The sequence below is a fragment of the Electrona antarctica genome, assembly GCF_951216825.1.
Source record: "Electrona antarctica genome assembly, chromosome: 6".
Taxonomy (NCBI): Eukaryota; Metazoa; Chordata; class Actinopteri; order Myctophiformes; family Myctophidae; genus Electrona; species Electrona antarctica.
The window spans coordinates 36233664-36255270 of NC_136811.1; the positions used below are offsets into that span (position 1 = coordinate 36233664).

Below are 21607 nucleotides of genomic sequence, written 5' to 3' on the forward strand. Positions count from 1 at the left end.
GGCCAGTTGTCCAAGTGCCCACATGGCCGTAGTGCCCATGGTTTTGGTGCAACTGCCCAGACGGTTTTGGTTTCCACTTGACCGGTGGTTACCCTTTTCTACTGGAAGTTGGCTGTGCTTTTTATCTTGTGCCACCCTTATCCCTAAACTTATTTGTCATTTTTTACTATTTTGAAAATAATTTTCAAATAGTTCAACTAGCCGATCTACATCTACATGTGGTGAGCTTGTAGATCAGCTATTTGAACTATTTTAAAAGGTTTTTTAAAATAGTAAATAATGGCAAATAAGTTTAGGGATAAGGGTTAAGGGGTGGCGCAAGATATAACCCATACAGTGAGGGGGAAAGGGGTGGGTGGGGATTCAGATTTTACGGTGGCCAGTTTTTAATTGCAGCCGTCCGTAGGTGCCCTTTGAGAGCGGTTTTGAAGGAGTCAAGGGATTCACATGTCTTAATGACAGTTGGTAGGGCGTTCCACATTTTTGTGCCATAGGAGCGAAATTAATTTAGTCCCTTTGTTTGTGCCGAATCTGGGTTGCACATGTTTTGTTGAACTCCCTTTGGTGTTGTGGGTGTGGACTTACTTATTTAGACACGTACATGGGTATCTTGGTGGTGTATCGAATCTTGTGGACCAGACCCATTGCAAGATGCTGTACTCAGTCGTCATGTCAAGCCATTCCAGCCTGTCAAAGTGGGCAGGGGTGAAGTGGGTTTGAGGGGTGAGGCCCAGTAGTAGCCTGACCAGTTTCTTTTGGGAAGTGCTGTGGTACCAAGAGGTGCATGCATAGTCGAAGACTCCTTGTATGAGGGCTCCTGTTAGAGTCTTCAATGTGTTTTTGTTTACCAGTGAGGAGATCCTGTATAGGAATCTTGTTCTTTGGTTGACTTTTTTGGTTGATGTACATTTCTGGTGTGAAATGGCACGAAGGACGAACCCCACAAAAAGACTACCCCCAAAATGTGCCCTTTTCTTGGGTTTGGGCCCCTTCCCCCTCAGTGCTCCCTGCACAGCCCTGATAAATAAATGGATTGATGTTAGACATGGAAACAAAGTCTGATTTACTTAATGCATGATTGATTGATTGGGGCATATTGGTCAAAAAGACGATATGGGGGCCCGAAAATGACCTTGTGTGATCTTGATTGATTGAAACTTGTATTCACAGTATGGGTACATTTCAAACGAAAGCACAAGTCAATACAAAAACTGCTACGAGGATGAAACCAGAAAAGTACTAAAAGTAGGCCTACTAGTAAGACATCAGGGTCCTCCAGAGTCCAGACCATAATGTTAACTACGTTTAACAATTTCTTTATTTAATCCTTATTTTTAATTGATATCTGTATAGGGAAGATGAATGTGATTCACAGTGATTGTGTATACTTTATGTAATGTATTAATAACACACGCATCCACATTTGGGCTGTACCAAAGTTGAGTCACCAATCCCCTCCTGTGTGGACTGGAGGAGATGTCGACATGCTGCTGTCGATGGTTTCCGTCTTGAGGGTGGAGACCAGTGTTGCTGCCTAGTGCCTGCTGCTGCTGGCTGCTAACAAACCGTTAACTCACACAGCAGCACTCACTTCGAAACCTGTCGGAACCCAACCGAAAGAGAAAAGGAGCAAGAGGCTGTTATTGGGACCCGGCGGCGACACATTACCCAACAACTGCAGGATAAAATAAAGTCCAACGGTAAGGATGAAACGACGTTAAAAAAAAGCAAGAGGCTCGTAGCGTGTGTGGCTAACGGGCTAGCTACTAGACGACTGTCTGTTTTCACAGCTGGATAGGAAACTGTTGGGTAGAAAACCGATTAGGAATAACAACAGTCCTTCTGCTCTGGCGTGTCATTGGTATTATCAAAGGACAGTATGATGAGGCTATGATTACTTTACTACCACTACATCGACCATAAAGGTGATTTTTTTTAAATTATTGCTCAACCGACCCCCACCCCCTCTCCTGCGCTTGGATTCCTTGGAAACACATTTCATTTAGACGATTGTCTGCTTGCACAGGCATTAGTACTCCTGACAGGAGCCACGGTTAAAATAAGCCTGATTTTGAATTGTGAGATAGAGATTTACAACCCTTAACCAAGTGTGTGTGTGTGTTGTCTGGTTACTGGTCAATACGTTGTCTGATAGGAAGTTGAAATAAAGTTCAGTCTGCTACTTTGTGAAAATGGCTCATTTATAGTTGCATAGCCTAGCATCGTTTTTGTAACTTTACGCAGGGATTAGATGAGTTTTTGCTAACTTAAACTTGTGGAATGCATTATACAACTCTGATTTGGTCACATTTTGATTACGGTAACCAAATAATAAACGACCTGGCTTTGCTCAACCATGTAGTCTCACCTCAGCTCCAAGCTCTGTGTTGTGTTTGTGTTCTCACACCAGGGGAAGAGGAGAGACTCAGAGCAGGAGAGGATCTGAACAAAAGGCCCTGTTGCCCCCCTCTTGTTTAAACTGTCAGAGTGATTGAGTCAATACTTTGAGAGAGGAGCTGGTGTGTGTGTGTGTGTGTGTGTGTGTGGGGGGGGGGGGGGGTAGCACTAATTCTCTAAGGGGACAAACTTGATAGCCTTATCTTTATGTTATCTTTCTTAGGATCTCACAAGCTTTTTGCACAATTGGTCATTTCTTTTCTGAGCGTCTGTGATCGTTACTGTTCACACTTAATCCTTTTTTGACTAGAGGGCAAAGAGACATTGATACACCGCACAATATCAGTATCAGCCACACTTCTACTGATTCAGAGATCAAGTCAAGCAAGCAAGTTTACTTAATGTTTAGAACATGTTACGGTTACAGGCTACGGTGGCCGGGGTTGCTAATAATGTCCTGTGGGCTACAATCCCCTGAGGAATGCCTCTTCAAAGACTACTTCAAAGACTATTTTCCTAAGTGTTGCTGTTAGCCCACTTTTCATGTATGAACTGAAGTTGCCAGATTCATCTCCAACCCCCCTCTTACTTACACACACACACACACACACACACACACACCAGTTACAACTCTTCGCCCTGCCTTGTTAATGGCCTGCTTGGTCAGCAGCACTGATATTCTCTGAGCAACTGTCCATGGCATAGCTTGAGTAATGTGACCCAGTCTTTTCCAACTCCCTTTTATCATTTGGGAAAGTCAACATTAGACACAACATGCCCATACCCGAGGTGGGGTTGGCAAAAGGGCCTTTCTGTGTGTAGTTTGCACGTTCTCCCCGTAGGTACCCTCACAAAAAACATGCAGTAATCCCGGTCTCTAAACTGCCTCCTCCTGGCCAGCCTGATGCCCTGATGGCCAGCCTGATGGAGGGGAAAGGAACTGGTTGGAATAACGTGTTCCCTCCACGCGCTGCGTCCAACCAGGGAAACTCTCCCCCTGTCAGGTGTAAAGGAGCGACTTGGACACTCATGCATGAAGGAAGCATGAGTTCAAGTCCGTTGCTCTCCCCAGGTTGGCGGAGGGTGTGTAGAGCCCAGGATCACATTAGATAATTGACACAGGGGTGAAAAATGGGTTACAAAATTGTGGGATAAGAAAAAGACAACATTCCCATCTAACAACCGCTCCGATCACCTTCCCAGCCGGATTCATCCCAGCTGCTATTTGTCTTTGTTTTATAGGTGGATGGTTGTAGCACTGCTGCTATTGAATAGCAGCACCCCCCATATAAAGCATGGTTTTGTTGTGGGTTCATGTAACCGTATCTGGTGTTTTTGTTGTGTCTTCATGATCCACGCACATGGATGTAATTTCTAAGTTAGTTGTCAAGAAGCCACTATGAGATGCTCATCATGGTTGATTAGAAGGCTTCCCCTGAGGAACTGGCCACTAACAAACTTGCTGCACTATGGAAACGGCATGAGCTGCAGACAGTGCAGAGTGAAGAAAGCGTACAAGAGAATGCATGAGGAATAGGAGGATGTTATTTTTTTTCTCCCCGACTTGAACAGCCTGTCCCAATGGAGTCAGACCTAAGGGAATCGCCATAGAGACGTGTACCAGCTGCACCAGCAATGAATGGCTAGAGAGAGAGGAGGGGTTACCATGACAGGGAAGCTAGCTCTTGTTGTTATGTAGACACCTCTTTTCTCAGGACATGTTTGCTCATGATTCCATTGCCTGGTCTTGCACAGTTGATGGATGAGAGCATAGTTGCAAATCCAGAAACAAAAGTGGTGTTTTAATTATTATTATTTTTTTTAATACTGTTTTTATTAGGCATTTTGTATATGACATAACTTCAGAATATCTTTGACTGATGATGAGTAATTAAGTGATATAAAATAAAAAGAATAATGACAGGTAGTGTAAATGTTCCAAATACAATACATAATAAAATAGGTATATACTGTAAATGTGATTAACAAGAAAAAACAAAAAACATTTAAACAGTGACAAATGTGAACAGACAAACAAAGACAACAGGACAGACACTCTTGCTCTCAAACTTTCCCAACACGTTGTAAATCAACTGAATTACAGACATTTCTTTTTAAATGAGAAAAAATAAAATAAAGAAAAAACACTCAGTTCCTTTTTTTTCTTTCCTTTACAATTTTCGATGATATCTATTGTGTAGGAGGGGTTAGCGTGCACCTATTGAAATAGTCAATGAAGGGTTGCCATGTCTGGTAAAATCTATCTTCACTCCCTCTCAATTCAAACTATCTTTTCCAATTGCAAATAGTGCATTTAATTATTCTTATTAAAGTCAAGTAAAGGAAGATAATAATGTTGTATTTATACTGTATTTTAGCCACATTTGTGGCAGCTTATCCACACTTTTGGGACATTTTTGAGTCCTATTTTGGAGCTAAATGCAGTTTAGGGTGTAATTTAAATCAGAATCAGAATTGGTGTGTGACTATTGTCACATCACACGAAGTGTGTGTGTGAAAATCTTTTCGCGCAAACTCAACATTGCTCTTACAGGAAGAGTTTGAATAGGGAAAGAGAATAGAGAACTCCCTGTTCTCTCTTTTATTATTTGTATTATTGCTAATGATGTTCCCATGTAGGCTATTCATTGCAGTTTTGTAGCTTATTATTACATTATCTAGTCTAGCACTGCCACTACGGTTGTTATTATGACACGATGCCTATCTTATGTCTGGATTTCTTGAATTTCTTAAAAGTACAAATTACCCCGTCAACAAAGAGCGTATGGTAGCATTATATTCTTTTGTGTTTAATACACAAAGCACTGGTTCTTGTTTTCCTTGGAACATTGGCGATCACCTTCCTTTCTCACATTCTCCCCCAGGACAATGTGTAACTTGTGTGCTTTGTCAAATCATTCTCCAATGATGAGAAGCCACAAAATTCAAGGTGAATTTTGGTTCTGTCTGAAAATGAAACTCGCCGTGGTGGGAAATTCACTGTGCACAACTAGGTAAGTGATTGTGACCAGACATCAGGGCCAGGCTATTGAATGCATTGAGCTCAATTTCAAGTGGTGCACCCGCCTTCTTTCTCTGACAAATCTTCAAACACATCCTAACTGTATCTTGTATTGAAAGATGTCTAATACAAGCAGAGTTAAGGAAGACGAGTACGAACAATGGGAGAGTGATTAGCATACTTAAGTATTTTATTTGCCATAAAACCTGTTGGGTAAGGTTAATTTATAATTTTACAGGAACAATGAGACATGCGACTTAAAAGTCAACTTAAACTTTAAGTTAAACAAAAGTAATTTTTGGTTATCACACTATTTTTCACAACCATTCCACTTTTTTTGTCTCCTAAACTTCTCTAAATACTATTAAACCAATATGATGTAGGCACCGGAAATTTATTTTTAAGTTAATAAATACAGTTTCTGACAATTTATCCCTGCAGCATTCCAATCCTTTTTGAGCTACCAGAGTGGCATTGCCCAAAAGACTAGTAAAACTAAGCGCTCACTCACTCATGTGTCCGTCCGACATAGCCAGGCCTCTTCCCCATTCACTTTATTCTATGGAAGAAATGGGAAGGAGTTGATACGTTGGACGTGTTGCACCACGTGAAGCCCATTGAAGTCAATGGTTCTCCACCCATTGATTATAATGCAGTCAGACATGAGTGAGTGAGCGCTACAAGAGTGTGCTCCTAGGAGCGTAAATCTCCGGTCGTGTCAGTCGCAGGGTGCAGTCGTCAGGGGAAATTGCTTGTACGACTGACTGATTGATTAATTGATTGAATACTTTATTAGCCAAAAAATGAAACACTTGGGCTAAAAGGATAACACAAACTAAGTCCTGGGAACTTGTTTCCGTTGTGCTCATATGTATTCAATTTATCAACACGCCATAGCACACAGTAATACATGTCATGAACAAAAACAAATGGCTATTTTTACAGAGGAGAAAATGGAGAAACTTATAAATCCCCTCATTTCAAGGAAATGTTAACATCTATCTCCACTTGTCTTGTAGAATTCTGACAGATGCTTTTTCAGAACAGTTTCATGGATGATGTCAGGGCTATTAAGGAAAATATTAATATCCAGTCACGGTGAAGTGTTAACAATTTATTGAAGAATATTCGAACAGAGTAACAGCTTTACAGATGGTGGCAGAGAAAAACTAGAAATGCACTCTGTCGAGATGCCAACTTGCGCCTTGCACACAAGTAGGCCATGTACATGTATGGCCTACTTGTGCGCAAACAGAGCACGCCATGAGGTGCGCTCACCACTGGCATCACTGCTTTGTATTGTATCTCTACTTTGAGTGCTACTAACTAATGTCTAATACAACTGCTGGTCTCCTTTAGACCCGTTGACCTTATACCAACCTTGAAACGTACCTTAGTTACCAAGAATGGTGGTCCCTTATTGGCTGTTGATGGTGACGTAAAATGTAAACAAGAGAGGACACCTACATGCATACATACCCAGCCAATCGCAGTACAAATTTTTCTTACATTTCTTTTCTTACTAAAAATCACACCTGTGTGATGTGAGGGGTGCTAATTGCAAACGCCAGTGATTGCGAACGCCAGTGAGCGATTTACTATGTAACCCATGTTGATTAGATAATGAAATGGTGATGTAAAACAAACGTTGCAAACACAAACATTAAACGCCAAACAATACAGAGACAATATGACATAATGATGCACATTATGATGTAAATTTTCCCATCATTGTCAATGGCGTTTACAAAACAAACATTGAACTAAAGACAAACATTAAACCTGTATATAGGAGGGGCTAGCGCCCCTCAAAAAGTAATAATGAATTTGTGCTAAAGGCGGTACCAGTTGGTATTGTTCAGCATTTAGCGTTCTGAGGTTGTCAGCACAGGTTGCTTGTAGACATTTTTAATATTGCCAGCACGTCTAAAACTAGTTTAATCTCATACACCAGACTGGGCAAATAGGAAATACAACCAACCATACTGAATGGTCCAGCGGTGCCAGAGATTAGCTGGACAAGGACAAAAACACAATCTCCAGCTTTCGGCCATCCCACCTGGCGGAGATAATGACAGTATGACTTTAAGAAAAGTTGGATACAAAGTTAAACATCCTGTCCTTATTTATTGAAAGGAAAATAAATTGGCCCAATGCACATTGTGGCATGCATAATATTGGAGTGATGCAAACCACATTGCCGTAGGCTAGCCTATAGCCTGCAATATTTCCTCCTCATCTTGGGCTATATTCAGAAATTATAGACTGAAAGTAAATGTTTCATGGGATTTCATGGCCTTTCCCCCTTATCATTGCTGTGAGTGGATTTGTCAGGGAAGGTCATGCTTTTAAGTCTAGAGAGAGAGCAAGCGGCTCATCCCCAACAGGCTGATGCGATGGGATGGAGGGACCCGACTAGGCGAGATGATGCTCTCCCGAGCAGATGAGAGATTTTACATCCACTAACCCGCTTTGATGGGTTAACAGGTTATGGCCTTAACCAACAGACACCACAGTCTGGCCGTGTGGCATGTTTGTCAACCTTCACTACTGTTATACTCTGTTGCTGCCTGCTGCCAATCTGCTCTTCTTCAGCACAGATGCTTGCCAGATGTGCTTTTTCTCTACATACTTTCCTCCCGCTTAAAAAGACTTTGCCTCCATTTGCTTTCACAGATACTGGTTCAGCCAGGTCAAGCATGCACGTGGTGCTACAATCGATAACCAATAGCTCTCAGCGTCTTTCTTGACTTTTCTCTACTTTCATTAGACTGCCTGCTTATGCCCTCCCTCCCTCCCATCAACCACATCCACCACGAGACCCAGGCCATAGATAATCTATATATACATCTCCCATACTCTAGCCTCGTACTTATTCTCCTGTCTGCTTACATATCAACCCACCCACCACCACAACCACACTGGCCTCCATGTCTGCTCTCGCATTCATTTGAGTCAGTGTGTGCAAGCAGGCATGTGGACATACCGTATATATGTAATATTAATGTGCTGTGGGCAGATGAGAAAATGTCCTATTTGTTGGCTGTTATTTTTCATCCTCGTTTGAAGCGTACGATGCACAGTGGTTGATGGAGGAGGTTTAGTTTAGAAGGAGAATGAGGTGGGGGCGGGGTAGTTGAGTTAAAAGGACTAGAAAGAGGATGTTTTACTGTGACATAATGGAGGCTGTTATGTCATGCCAATCCTGCATCGCTTTGAGTTTCAAATGTTCAGAAGGATGGGAGATATCTGTGCAGAAGACATGGGAAAGCATACTCTTCAATTCTCCCCTGGTCTCTCAAGCTCCCCTTTATTTTGTTCCATGCCTTTCTCTTCTTTCGATCACCACTCATCTTGTGATGGTAAGCTCAGCCTTGAAAAAAGAAAAAGAAAGAAGCCTTTAAATCTTGTCCCCGGGTCGTCTTTGTCTCCATGCTAGACCAAGGCTTTGGCTTTGTTTGAAGAGGCGCCCGCCGCCCAGTTTTCCCACTGTACACCCCTGCTCAAGTATAAGATGGCTCTCTGGCACTAAACGGCCCCTTCTAAACAGAAAGATACTCTGTTACATATACTTGTATGACCTGTGGCTGGAATGGGACAATAGGACTGGTGCATCAATAGGAGGTTAAATTTCCATTCCTGGAAGCTTCCTCTGTGTTGGACTATGTAGTGCGTAGCCATGCACTAGCAGGACTTATTGATCTTATTGTGTTGTTATTTGACACATTGAGCAGTTGTGTCAGGTTTGGCAATCGGTGAGAGTGAAATCATTGGGTTTAGTTTTGTTCGTGGGGGTTTCTGCTGTTTAAACAGTTGTTTATTTTACTATTGTTTGCTCAAGTCTAGAACAAAGGACGGGTATTGTTTGTATGCATTGGACAGGATTGGCCTAGTGTCCAAGATAGTTACTTGCGCAAGCAGACCGTGCAGGTATGTTTTCCGTCATGTTACGAAGCGTATGTCCCAGATATGTACCAATGCCAGGGTATAATTGGTTTACGATGGTGACGTAATGATGATATGTTTCAGTGTCGGGTGGATTCAAGGGACATACGCATCAAACCACCCGAGTAACGTTAAAGGTTACTTTAGTAACCACGGTTGTATATATACATTGAACGAAATACCTTTCGTTTATGGGTAGGTTTCCTTCAAAACCTAGCTGCAGAACATTATTTTATGTACTCCCAGGACAGAAAATTCTAGAATTTTCGCTGTCCTGGGCTCTAGGGGTGACGTAGGAAGCCACGCCTATCCCGTATAGATACCTGCGTGGCTACGTCAGCCCTCATTCGGAACTTTTCTTCTGCTTTAGAGAACAGAAGGGCGTTCCACGAAAGGTATTTCGTTCAATTTATATATACAACCGTGGTTACTAAAGTAACCTTTAACGTTGTATTATATAGAAATTTCACGAAATACCTTTCGTTTATGGGACTTTATGAACTCCCGTGACCTGAACTTCCAGTGGGTCCCAGGTACACCTTTTGGGAGGGGCTCGGACCCTTTTGGGTCCAGAACCTAGTCCTTGTGGAGAGCAGGAGGCAGCGCTATGCTGCCCTGATGCCTTACTGAGCAGCGGCCCCCAAGACCGCGTGCGCTAGCGAAGGCGCTGCCACATCTAGGTTATAGTATGTGGCGAAAGTCGAGGGTGTAGACCAGCTTGCTGCTGTGCAGACTTCCTGAATGGAGACACCCTTGTAGAGTGCCCAGGAAGCTGCCACACCTCTTGTGGAGTGGGCCCTCAGGGCTTGAGGGGAATCCACGCCTTGGCTAGTGTAGGCCAGACGGATGGCTTCCACTATCCAGTTAGAGATAGTGACCTTCGTGACGGGCTTTCCTTTGGTCCTGGCACCCCAGGACACAAAGAGTTGGCTTCCTTGTCTGAAGGGAGCCAGTCTATCCGCGTATATGCGTAAAGCTCTGACTGGGCAGAGGCAATTAAGCCTGCTGTCTTCGTCAGAGGAGAACGGCGGGGGATGGAAAGCCTGTAGGTTCACTGGCACACACACTGAGAGAGCATTTTTGGGAATGAAGGCGGGGTTTGCCTTTAGGGTGACCTTGGTCGACCCCTCATCGAACCTCATGCAGTCTGGAGAGATCGAGAGCGCATGTAGGTCGCTGACCCTTTTTGCTGTCGTGAGTGCGATCAGGAGAGCCACCTTCAGGGTTAGGAGCTTGAGGCTCACGGTTTGTAGTGGTTCAAAGGGTGCTGTAGCCAGCGCCTTTAGAACCAGGGACAAATCCCACGAGGGAACGAGGGATCTGCATGTCCTATGTTCCCTGCGTACACCCTTCATGAATTGTTTTACCAGCGGGTGCTTCCACACCGTCTGGTTATCAAAGCCTGGGTGGCAGGCAGAGATTGCCGCCAAATGGACCTTGACTGAGGAGAGGCCTAGACCGTTGTCTAGGAGCTCCTGCAGGAATGACAGGACGTCGATCACTGAGGCCTGGTAGGGGACTGTTTGGTCTGGTCTTCGTGAGCACCAATGCTCGAAGACGCGCCAGGCTGTGTCGTAACGGTCCCTTGTTGACTGGGCTCTGCCTTTCTGAATCGTTTCGATTACGTTCGGAGGTAGACCCACGGCAGTCAACATCACCCTTTGACGGGCCAGACCCATAGGTCTAGGTCCTGGGGGTGAGGGTGGAAGATCTCCCCCCTCGCTTGAGAGAGGAGATCCGCTCGAAGGGGAATTCTCCACGGCTGGTCGTAGAGGAGAGGGGTTATTTCCGACCTCCAGACCCCCCACGACGGGGCTATTAGGAGCACCTTCAGACCCTGAGTCCTCACTCTGTCCAGAGTGGGGCTGATGAGGGATAGCGGGGGAAAGGCGTAGAGAAGGGTTTTGGGCCATTGGTGTGACAGAGCGTCTAGCCCCAACGTTGATGGTCCCCTGATTGCGAAGAAGAGGGGACACTTCGTGTTCTCCTCTGTGGCAAAGAGATCCACCTTGGATTTCCCAAACCTGCTCCAGACCTGGGCCACTGCATGAGGGTGTAGTGACCAGTCTGAGTAGCGGAGAGGTCCTCTGGACAGCAGGTCTGCCCCTGTGTTCAGAAGACCTGGGACGTGACACGCTACTATTGAGAGGACGCGTGTGTTGCACCACAGGATCAGTTTCTGAGCCAGTTGATGAAGACGAGGGGACCTGAGTCCACCTTGTCTGTTGATGTAGCACATGGCCGTGGTGTTGTCTGTCCTGACTAGGACATGGCAACCCAGGATGCGCTGCTCGAAGTGTTTCAGGGCGAGGAAGACTGCCATGAGCTCTAAGTAATTTATGTGAAGGGCACGTAGTGGCCCCAACCATAAACCTCTGGCTGTGAGTCCTTCCATCGTGGCTCCCCAGCCTGTCATGCTGGCGTCTGTAGTGATGACTTTCCTGATCAGAGGCTTTCCCATGGGGACGCCCTCTGAGAGGGTTTTCCTGTCTGACCACCATTGAAGGGCTAGTATGCATTGTGATGTTACTGTTACCTTCTGGTGCCGACGGTGCATTGGTACATGTAGAGAGCCTATCCATCGTTGGAAAGGTCTCATATGTAGCCTTGCTAGGCGGATTAAATAGACCGCAGAGGCCATTAACCCCGCCATCCGGAGGCATGCATGAAAAGGAATCGAGCGTCCCCTTTTGAATGACGCCACGCACTGCAGTGTTGCGTCTATTCTCTCTTGGCTCAGGCGGGCCGTGTAAGAGATTGAGTTCAGTGTTATGCCTATAAAGTCTATTGACTGTGTTGGCATAAGCATGCTCTTCTCGTGGTTTATTATAAACCCAAGCGAGTCGAGGTGGCTGAGCACACGATGTGTGTGCGACAGTGCTTCTCGTGGAGAGTCTGCAAGTAGGATCCAGTCGTCTACGTATGTAGCGAGACGGATCCCTTGCTGTCGGAGCGGAGCGATAGCTGCCGCGGTGCACTTTATGAAGACTCTGGGACTCAGTGACATTCCGAAGGGAAGGACTGTGTACTCGTACACTTTTCCTCTGAACCCGAAGCGCAGACATTTTCTGTGCGGCGGGTAAATCGGAATGTGGAAATATGCGTCTTGCAGGTCTATTGACGTAAACCAGTCCCCTTCGCGAATTAGGCGTAGGAGGACTGGTGGAGTAAGCATTTTGAATCGCAGCTTTTTTAAGTGACGATTCAATGCCCTCAGGTCTAGAATGGGACGGAGTCCGCCCCCCTTTTTCTTTACCAAGAAATAGCGGGAGTAAAAACCGTTCATTGATTGGTCGAGGGCCACCTCTGTGATGGCGCCTTTCTGCATTAATGAATTGATTTCCTCTTGCAGAATGGCGGCCTTTTGCCCGCTCGCTTCTGAGAAAATAATTTTCCTGGAAGTGGGCGGTTTCGAGGCGAACTGTAGCCTGTATCCTGTCTGAATTGTACGGATTATCCACGGGGAAGCCCCGGATATCCGCCATTGTGACAGATGACGTGACAAAGGGTTCCCTGTGCTTGTCAGCGTGGTGCATGGCCTGCCTAGGGGAAGACTTACTTTGTGTGAAATGTCTCCCTCTAGTGAATTTTTTCGGTATTGAGTTTGGAAAAAATTGGCGTGGAGTTTTTGGCCTGTGACAGCTAAAGCTGTCACAGTGTGGGTTATCTTTCCCACTGGGCCTATGCCCTTCAGAGTTGGTTTTATTGTTTTTTGTGTTTTTTGTTTTTTTGTTTTCTTTATTGAACAACGTGGAAAAACATACACATGTGAATTGCACATAACAATTTTCGGGGTCTGTACAACGGTGCTCACAGCACTGTGTACAGGCCCCCTTAAGCGCTTCAGCGCAGGCTCTGAGGTGAGATCTGTGATCCCCACCTCTGGCCTTGAACTCTGAGTGTGGTGGGGAAGATGACCCGGCCCGGGCAGGTCATTTGCGCTTCCCCTGGCCTCGGCCTCTGGGAGCGCTCCTGGCCTTGTAGGGCGGTGGAGAGGTGCGGCGGTCTGCTCTGCCTCGGCCTGCAGGCTGTCGCTGTCTATCTCCGCTCCGGTCCTGGGACCTGGGTTTGTCATCGGTCTTGGCCTTCCAGGGTGCCTTCTTAGCCTTGGGGCGGCCTACCGGGGCGGCCTGGTTGGCCAGCGGTTCGAGCGCCTTCATCGTCTTGGTGGAGGACTCGAGCTGTTGGATGGTCTCTGACATCTTGGCCAGAGCGTCCTTAAACATACTGTCTGGGTGGATATTTCCAGCCACAAACTCTTTCTTTGTCTCCAGGGAGATGGCGCTGGTCTGATCGACCCAACGCCATCTCTCCTGGAGGATGGAACATGCCATTGCCTTGGCGTTGTGGAGAGTGGAGTCCCTCTGGAGGGTGGCCATCTCGTGATTCAGGCGGCGTAACTCGGCCAGGTCTTCTGGCAGTTCCGCTAGCTGGACTTTAATGGACTTCTGTCCCATCTCAATGAGGAGGCTCTTCATGGAACCCTGGAGAAGTGCTCCTGCATTGAGGGCCTTCGCCACGAATGACATGTGTGCATACTGCCACTTGTTCAGTTTTGAGGCTTCCCTCACGCTGCTGGACAGGAGCTGCGGTTCCTTTACGTGGTGATCCACTCTAGGAGCTGCAGGGTTGGCCAGGTAGGCCGCTATAGCCTTGTCCATAGCTGGCATGAAGTCTATGGCGAGGGTTTGTTTATCTGGTATGTCGTTGGGCCCCTTGGCGCTGGCCTTGGGAAAATCCACCTTCAGGAGGGGTTCGTCCCAGGCGTGCATCATGGCCTCCTCGAAGCCCTGTGCCATAGGGAGCTTCTGTCTTCTAGGTGCAGGGGGGGGGGCGGACTCATCAGTCCTGCCTTCCCATGGTAGTACCTTGACAGTTGACTTAGGCCATGTGTGGTTACAACGTGCACTAGCCTTCCTGTATATCTCGTAAATATTGGAGTCATCCATGGGGGGTACAGGAGGCGGGGGGACAGGAGCCCTGGCTTGCTGGTGCTCCTGTATGTCCATGGCATCCAGGTCGTCGAAGGGGCGACGAGTGGTGCTGACGTAGTCCCCGGGGGAGAGGTCATCATGGCCATCTCGCTCGTCCGCGTAGGCCTCGTCCAGGACGTGGTAGTCCTGGAGTTGCTCCTGGAAGGAAGGGAGCTCGTCATCACGAAGCTCCCCTTCCTCCCTGGTAGTCCAATGCTCCCCACCGGGAGACATTGCGCGGTCTGGGGAAGGGTCCAGGCGGTCCACCATATAGCTGGGTGCAACGGCAGGCTGTCTGCGTCTAGCTGTATGTCTGGGCGGGCACTCAATGGTGGCCTGCACGACGTGTTGTCGAGCACGTGGAGCTGGGGAAGAGCGGCGCGGTGCGAAGGTATCCCTTGGCCTCGCGCCATGAGCCTCGTAATCAGTGGCCTCGTGAGCCCTGGTTGCAGAGGCTGAAGTAGCGTACCTGTCTCGGCTAGCGCCGGCAGGTGCTGCTCTTGAAGAAGAGGCTCCGGTTGGGGCTCTGTTGCCCGAGTAGTCGAGCCTCTGTCTCGGGGTAGCTCGTTGTCCCTCTCCGGTGGTGACGCGGGGCCAAAGCCCCTTTGGCGGGACTTGTATGCGAGCTCGTCGCGGGGGAGGAGTGGGGCTCCTCTCTCGGAGTCCGTGGGCGGCAAAGTTGTCATAATACCTTTGGACACGTCCGAGCCTGTTGTTTAGGACGTCGTCGTCCATTTTCTCACAATGGAGGCAAACGGGACCGATTTCCTCCATGGACTCACGGGTGTGGGTGAGGCCGAGACAATACATGCACTCGTCATGCCCGTCTTTGCCCGACATCGTGTTCCCGCATCCCCAGGTGGAGCACGTCTTTTGTTTGGGGCCTTCTTGACAGTCGGCGGGCACCGGCTGTCCTCGATGGCGTCTTTCCCCGGGCTGGGTCTCCCTCGTCAGCGACATGGTTGCTTGTAGAGAGAGGAGTCCGAGTGCTTAACAGCCACAGGTTTATCTTCCTCGTGGCGTGTAATAGTAGACCACAGGCGTATCTGCCTAGTAGCGCTAAGCTAACTATGGATAGCTTTAAGCTAACAAACGCTAGCTTTAGCGAGAGAGAAAAAGAGGCGCGAGCTGTTTTTTCGACAAGCTAGCGTAGCAACAAGTTGCCTAGAACTCACTTGTGTCGAAGTTCGGCTTTTTTTCTCGAGAAGTATCCTTCTGTTTGCTTCGAGAGTGTGCCAGAGATCTCACGGTCCTAAAGAATTAATCTCTCGGCCGAGTTTGCGAGATATATTACCCTGCACACACTGGAATGTTAAAGTTCGTTCTCGCAGCTTAGCAGAAGAAAAGTTGAATGAGGGCTGACGTAGCCACGCAGGTATCTATACGGGATAGGCGTGGCTTCCTACGTCACCCCTAGAGCCCAGGACAGCGAAAATTCTAGAATTTTCTGTCCTGGGAGTACATAAAATAATGTTCTGCAGCTAGGTTTTGAAGGAAACCTACCCATAAACGAAAGGTATTTCGTGAAATTTCTATATAATACAACCACATTATACCACTAACCAACTCAGAAATTACATACATATAGACATATGAGCATATGACGTGATGAATATATGTACCAATGCCAGGGTATAATTGGTTATCGATGGTGACGTAACGATGACATGTTTCAGTGTCGGGTGGACTAAAGGTAATGCCCCTATGTATACATGTATGTAATCTGACACCACTGCCATAACAGGCATAAGTAATCATTACCATACTTCAAAATAATACTATTTCTCTTCCAAAAGCAAGGTACGTAGCAAATAGCTAAACCTAATAATTAAATATTGCAAACGTTCTTTCACAGAGAGGCTGAGATTTGAAAGTTTGTAGCGGTCTACAGTACTTGTACGCTCTGCTTGCGCACTAGCCTACTTGTGTGCAACAAGCAAGTAGGCACTCGACAGAGTGCAGTTCTAGTTATTTATGGTATTAGGCTGGCACACTATTAGGGCTGGATTATATGGACAAAAACAATCAAATATTTATTTTAGATTTATTTCAAACAGACAGTTATTATTATATTCAATATTATTGCCCAGCTAGGGATGTTAAAGGGGAGGCGTCCAAAGGCGTCCCGTAATTCGGTTAAACTTAACCCAATTTGTGCCCAAGACGTCTCCAGACGTCCTAGGAATTATCAGTTAATAACTAATCGTAATTAATCGAAAATGATGCGGTTCTATCATTGGGTGGTTTTCTGTGAATGTAATGCTGTCTGGGCGCGCGTGTGGCCGAGGAACGCACATACAAAGAGGCCGTTGCCTAGCCCTGTATCGTCAATGGTCAAATAAATTTGATTAAGGAATATAATATGCCTTGTGTTATTTCTGTATATCAGCAAACTGTAGATTTGTATTTAGACATTGAGGAGATTAAGATTCTCCGATTTTGTACAAAAACGCAGTTTATCAACTAACCGGTTAATCGATCGATAAGCTTATCAAAACTTATCAATTAACTATTAATGCATTAATCGATAATGTATCTCTCACAAGAGATTATAGGTCTCTTTTTCCCCCACTGTATTTGTGTTCCTAATCATATCCCGCAGCTGTGGAATTGAAACCCTCTCCTGTGGGATTAACCAGAGTCTTTACAGTCTGTTCTATATAAACCATACCATATCCATCATCTTATCAGGTTTTTATAGTATCCACCAGGCAAAGCCAGTGAGGCTCAACCTCCTGATTCTCCTCCCCATCTGTTCCCATTTCCATGTGCAGATGAGAATGAGAAAATCATCTGCAGAAAGCAGCGTTTAGTTTTTCTTATGTGTGTTCTCTATGAAGAAGAGTAGGCTAATGAACCCTAGTCTTCCACGAATGGTATTTTTGTCTTGCCTTGCCATTGTACGTAGAATGAGGGATGGAACACCTTTATATGTTCAGGGATCTCCTATTTAAAATGTCATATAAATTGAAAATACTATACCCTCAAATGTTTTGTTCTATCAAATGCAACATTATAATTGGCTCCCATTTAGCAGCATCCTACTATAAATGCGCCACGTCTCTGTGTGTCTGCGTGCGTGTGTTTGTGTATCCTACTATAAATGCGCCACGGCTCTGCGTGCGTACGTACGTGTGTGCGTGTGTGTATGGTTGTAATGCACGTAACTCGAGAACCGTTTGACCCACCGACTTCACATTCGACACACGCGTGCCAGGTATAGTGTCTGTCAGACCCACGGTTCTCCAGAACCACCACAAAAGGTTCTGGTCAGGCTCTGCCAGTGGGCCTAATGAGGCCAACTCCTTTCACCTGGGCCAGGCTCTGCCTAATGAGGCCAACGCCTTTCACCTGTGCAATTTCCAGCCTCTGCCTCAGCCTATTGAGGCTCAACCAATCAGGCTCTGCCAGTGGGCCGAATTGCCAACTGCCAAGTACACTTTTCAGTTTGCAGTCTTCACACACACAGACACATACACAGATCTCCTTGTGGGATACCGGCTGACAGTTAAAACGGGTGTTATGAAAACGTATATCATTAGGTTCCCAAGTTGCATCGTTCCCAAGTAGGCCGGTGGTCAACTGCAATGGGCACGTACAGGTCTAGTGGTTGTAATGCACATAACTCGAGAACCGTTTGCCCCACCGACTTCAAATTCAACACACGCGTTTCACACCCCTGCAGGGAGTGCAGTGCCCGGCCTAAATCCCCTCACCTGTGCAATTTCCAGCCTCTGCCTCTGCCAATTGATTGCCATGGCAACCCCACACCTGACTACCCCACACCTGATTACCTAACGAGTCCACTTTTCACAGATAGTCAGTTTGCCATAGAGTATATAAAAGGATAGAGATTGATCTGGCGCGAAGCATTGGTCAAATGCGGAAGTGCAACCGAGTGCTCAATGTTAAAGCCCAGCTGCACAGGGTTTCCTCGTCATGAATCCACGGGTCCGCCTGCAGTCCTTCTTCCTACCACTACCACTAGGGCCCAGTGCTTCAATGTTGGAGCGCCTCACTGGCCCCTTGCAGTTTGCCCTCTTCAGACACGGGCAGATAAAGAGATCTCCATGTGGGACACAGACAGACGGTTAAAACGTGTGCTATGACAAGTTGACAACGGGTATTATTAGGTTCCCAAGGTGCATCGTTCTCAAGTAGGCCGGTAGCCGACGGGCATGTACAGGTCTAGTTTCTTATAAACTGAATTATAAATAAAACATGGCAAAACAGTTCCCCAAAGCTTTTTTTCCCCTGTAAAAATAAAAATAAATAATAACAAACTAATCAAGCTGGTCTCTTCAATTCAACAGCAGGTTGTATAGCACAAATGTCCCACCCTGGCACAACAGTATATTTGTCAGTAGACTACTCTCATTCAACAGCAGTTGCAGAGAGGAGCACATGCGCCTAATTTATGCCTCGTTGATATAGAGAGGAAAAATCGGGCAATATCGGACAAAATCGTTTTTTTGTCCCGATTTCTGATATGGTGATATCGGCTCCTAAAATCGTCCGTTGCCGATAATCGGTCCTTGTCACAATTAGGACTGGGCGCAATAATCGAGTATCAAGTTCATAACCACGATTAATGTTTTTTTTATTTACATTTTCATCCCAAGATTTTGTAGCCCATTTTTCATCCGGTGCCAATAGGCCTACTGGCCTACCGGCGCCATTCTGGATGTGATGGCCTACATATTAGATCTGCATCAAGTGTATAAAGTTGGTGTTTGAGTGTTTAGTGCACAGTGCTATAGCTATCAGTTCGCCAAAATGGGATTCACCAAGTTTGGTTCTAAAGTCTTCTCCCAGAGGCTGTCGTATTATATGGGCATTTAAAGAAAAGCGGAATACAAATAAATAATTAGATTTTGTAATAGTAAAGTGTCATCAGTTCATGTCATCAGTAGTACAGGAAATCTATGGAAAATACAGGATCAACCTCTAACTAATTGCAAAAAAAACGAACTCAGCTGATTTTGCATCTTCAATATATCCTGAATAACAGAAAAAAAGTTGCCTGGAATTGTCTGAGGGGAAAGTGTTGAAAATAGCCTGTACAGTGTGGCCACCATTGACATCCTATTATAAGGTAATATTTTCTAAATGTCCTTATGCTTTAAGTAGCATGTGACATATCAAACTAGGGGGTTTTCATGATGCTGAATCCATTCCAAGCATTAGTTTTGCATAAAAACACTCATTGGGCTAAATTTGGCCATAGCAACTTGCCCAAATGTGCTGACCTCATTACATTTTGGCAAGTTGCTATGGCCAAATTTAGCCCAATGAGTGTTTTTATGCAAAACTAATGCTTGGAATGGCTTCAGCATCATGACAACAACCTAGTTTGATATGTCACATGCTACTTAAAGCATAAGGAAATTTAGAAAATATTGCCTTATAATAGGATGTCAATGGTGGCCATACTGTACAGGCCATTTTCAACACTTTCCCCTCAGACAATTCCAGGCAACTTTCTTTCTGTTATTCAGGATATATTGAAGATGCAAAATCAGTTGAGTTTGTTTTTTTTGCAATTAGTTAGAGGTCAAATTACATTATTACTGGACTACAGTGTCTTTAAAGTTTAAACAGACGAACAGAGGGATTAATACAAGGGGATTGGTCATAATCTGTGTGAAATCCATTGGAGAACATTCTCGGGTTCTCGCAACCTACAGAGCTACTGGAATGGTCAAAATATAAATCCTGACTTGTGAGTCAATTTACAATTTACAATTTACAATTTAGGCATTTAGCAGACGCTCTTAATCCAGAGCGATTTACATTAAGCAATAACAAAAGCATGGCATACATCACATATATAAAAAGTAGTTATCATGAATCATGCGTAGACTAAGAACGTAACAGTGGAGTATCTATGTAAACTATACATACTATACTATATAATATATTATACATGTGTACTATAAAGTGCTATGACTACATAAAGTGCAATTCTAGAGCTGTCTACGTAACAAGCTATAAGTCTGTTTAAAATACTATCTAAGTCTACATAATGTGCTATCTAAGGGGCTAGGCTAGGGCAAGTGCTACGGGCCATGGTGGAGTCTGAAGAGGTGGGTTTTCAGACTACGGCGGAAGATTGGGAGTGAGGCTGCAGTTCTGACTGTGATGGGAAGTGCATTCCATAGTTTTGGAGCCAGAAGGGAGAAGAGTTTGGGACGTGTGGAGCGTTGTCCCGGCGTTTTTAGTGAAGGTACCTCCAGCTTCCCTGCGTTGGCTGATCTGAGTGCGCGGGAGGGTTTGTAGGGTACGATCATACTTGTGAGATATGGGGGGGGCCATGCCTTTGGTTGCTTTGAATGCCAGCATCAGAGTTTTGTATTCTGTGCGGGCAGCGACCGGGAGCCAATGGAGGGAGCGGAGAAGGGGGGTGACGTGTGAGAATTTTGGCTGGTTGAAGACCAAGCGGGCTGCGGCATTTTGGATCAGTTGGAGGGGCTTAAGTGCACATGCCGGTAGGCCAGTAAGGAGGGAGTTACAATAGTCAAGTTTTGACAAGACTGTTGTCTGGATTAGGAGCTGGGCTGACTCCTGGGTGAGGAACGGTCTAATTCGTCGTATGTTGTAGAGTGTAAACCTACAGGATCTAGTGACAGCTGTGATGTGTGTTTTGAACGAGAGCTGACTGTCCAGGACAACACCAAGGTTCCTGGCTGTCGGGACAGACTTTACCAGGGCGTTGTCTACGGAGATAGTTAGCTCCCGCATAGGGCAGGACTTAGCTGGGAAGTCATAATACAATGTGAACTTCCTTATGCTCACACGCTCTGTTGACTTTTACATTTTTGTTCATGTTTCTGAAGAAGACCCTTTGTCCCTGTATTTACCCACCACTCTCATATCTCTGTTTTAGTACGCCAGCTTCAGCCAGTGGGATTAGGATTAGGATCAAGGCCGGCTACTTTAACGAGCGCTAATTGATTTATGAGTGAACATGTGTCAGATCAGACGTGCTAGAGCAGTTGGGGATTACACAACTGTGGTGAATGCAACATCTTTTAACAATCCCTGCCACACAAGCACAGAGCACTTTGGCTTTAGAATTTGGGGGTTTCATCCACACTTGCAGTTTTTGGATTTGGCTTTGGACTGTTATAATCCCATGACAGGGGAAATTCTGTTTCAACGTCACAGCAGATTAATGACATAAACATTCACTTTGTGATCCAAGCATGACATTTGGCACAAATACTCTGTAAGGGCCACTCTTATGGAAAAAGGTGCCAAGATGGCAGCC

At 45.7% G+C, this 21607-nt stretch overlaps 1 protein-coding gene across 2 annotated transcripts in view; it reads left to right on the top strand.

Moving 5' to 3' along the window:
* Positions 1–1523: 1523 nt before the first annotated feature.
* Positions 1524–21607, top strand: part of LOC306925326 (beta-1,4-galactosyltransferase 3) — a 42224-nt gene continuing 22140 nt past the window's right edge. For both annotated transcript variants that reach the window (XM_079504100.1, XM_079504101.1), the window contains exon 1: positions 1524–1700. The gene's annotated coding sequence lies outside the window, so the exon portion shown is untranslated. The remainder of the gene's footprint in view (positions 1701–21607) is intronic.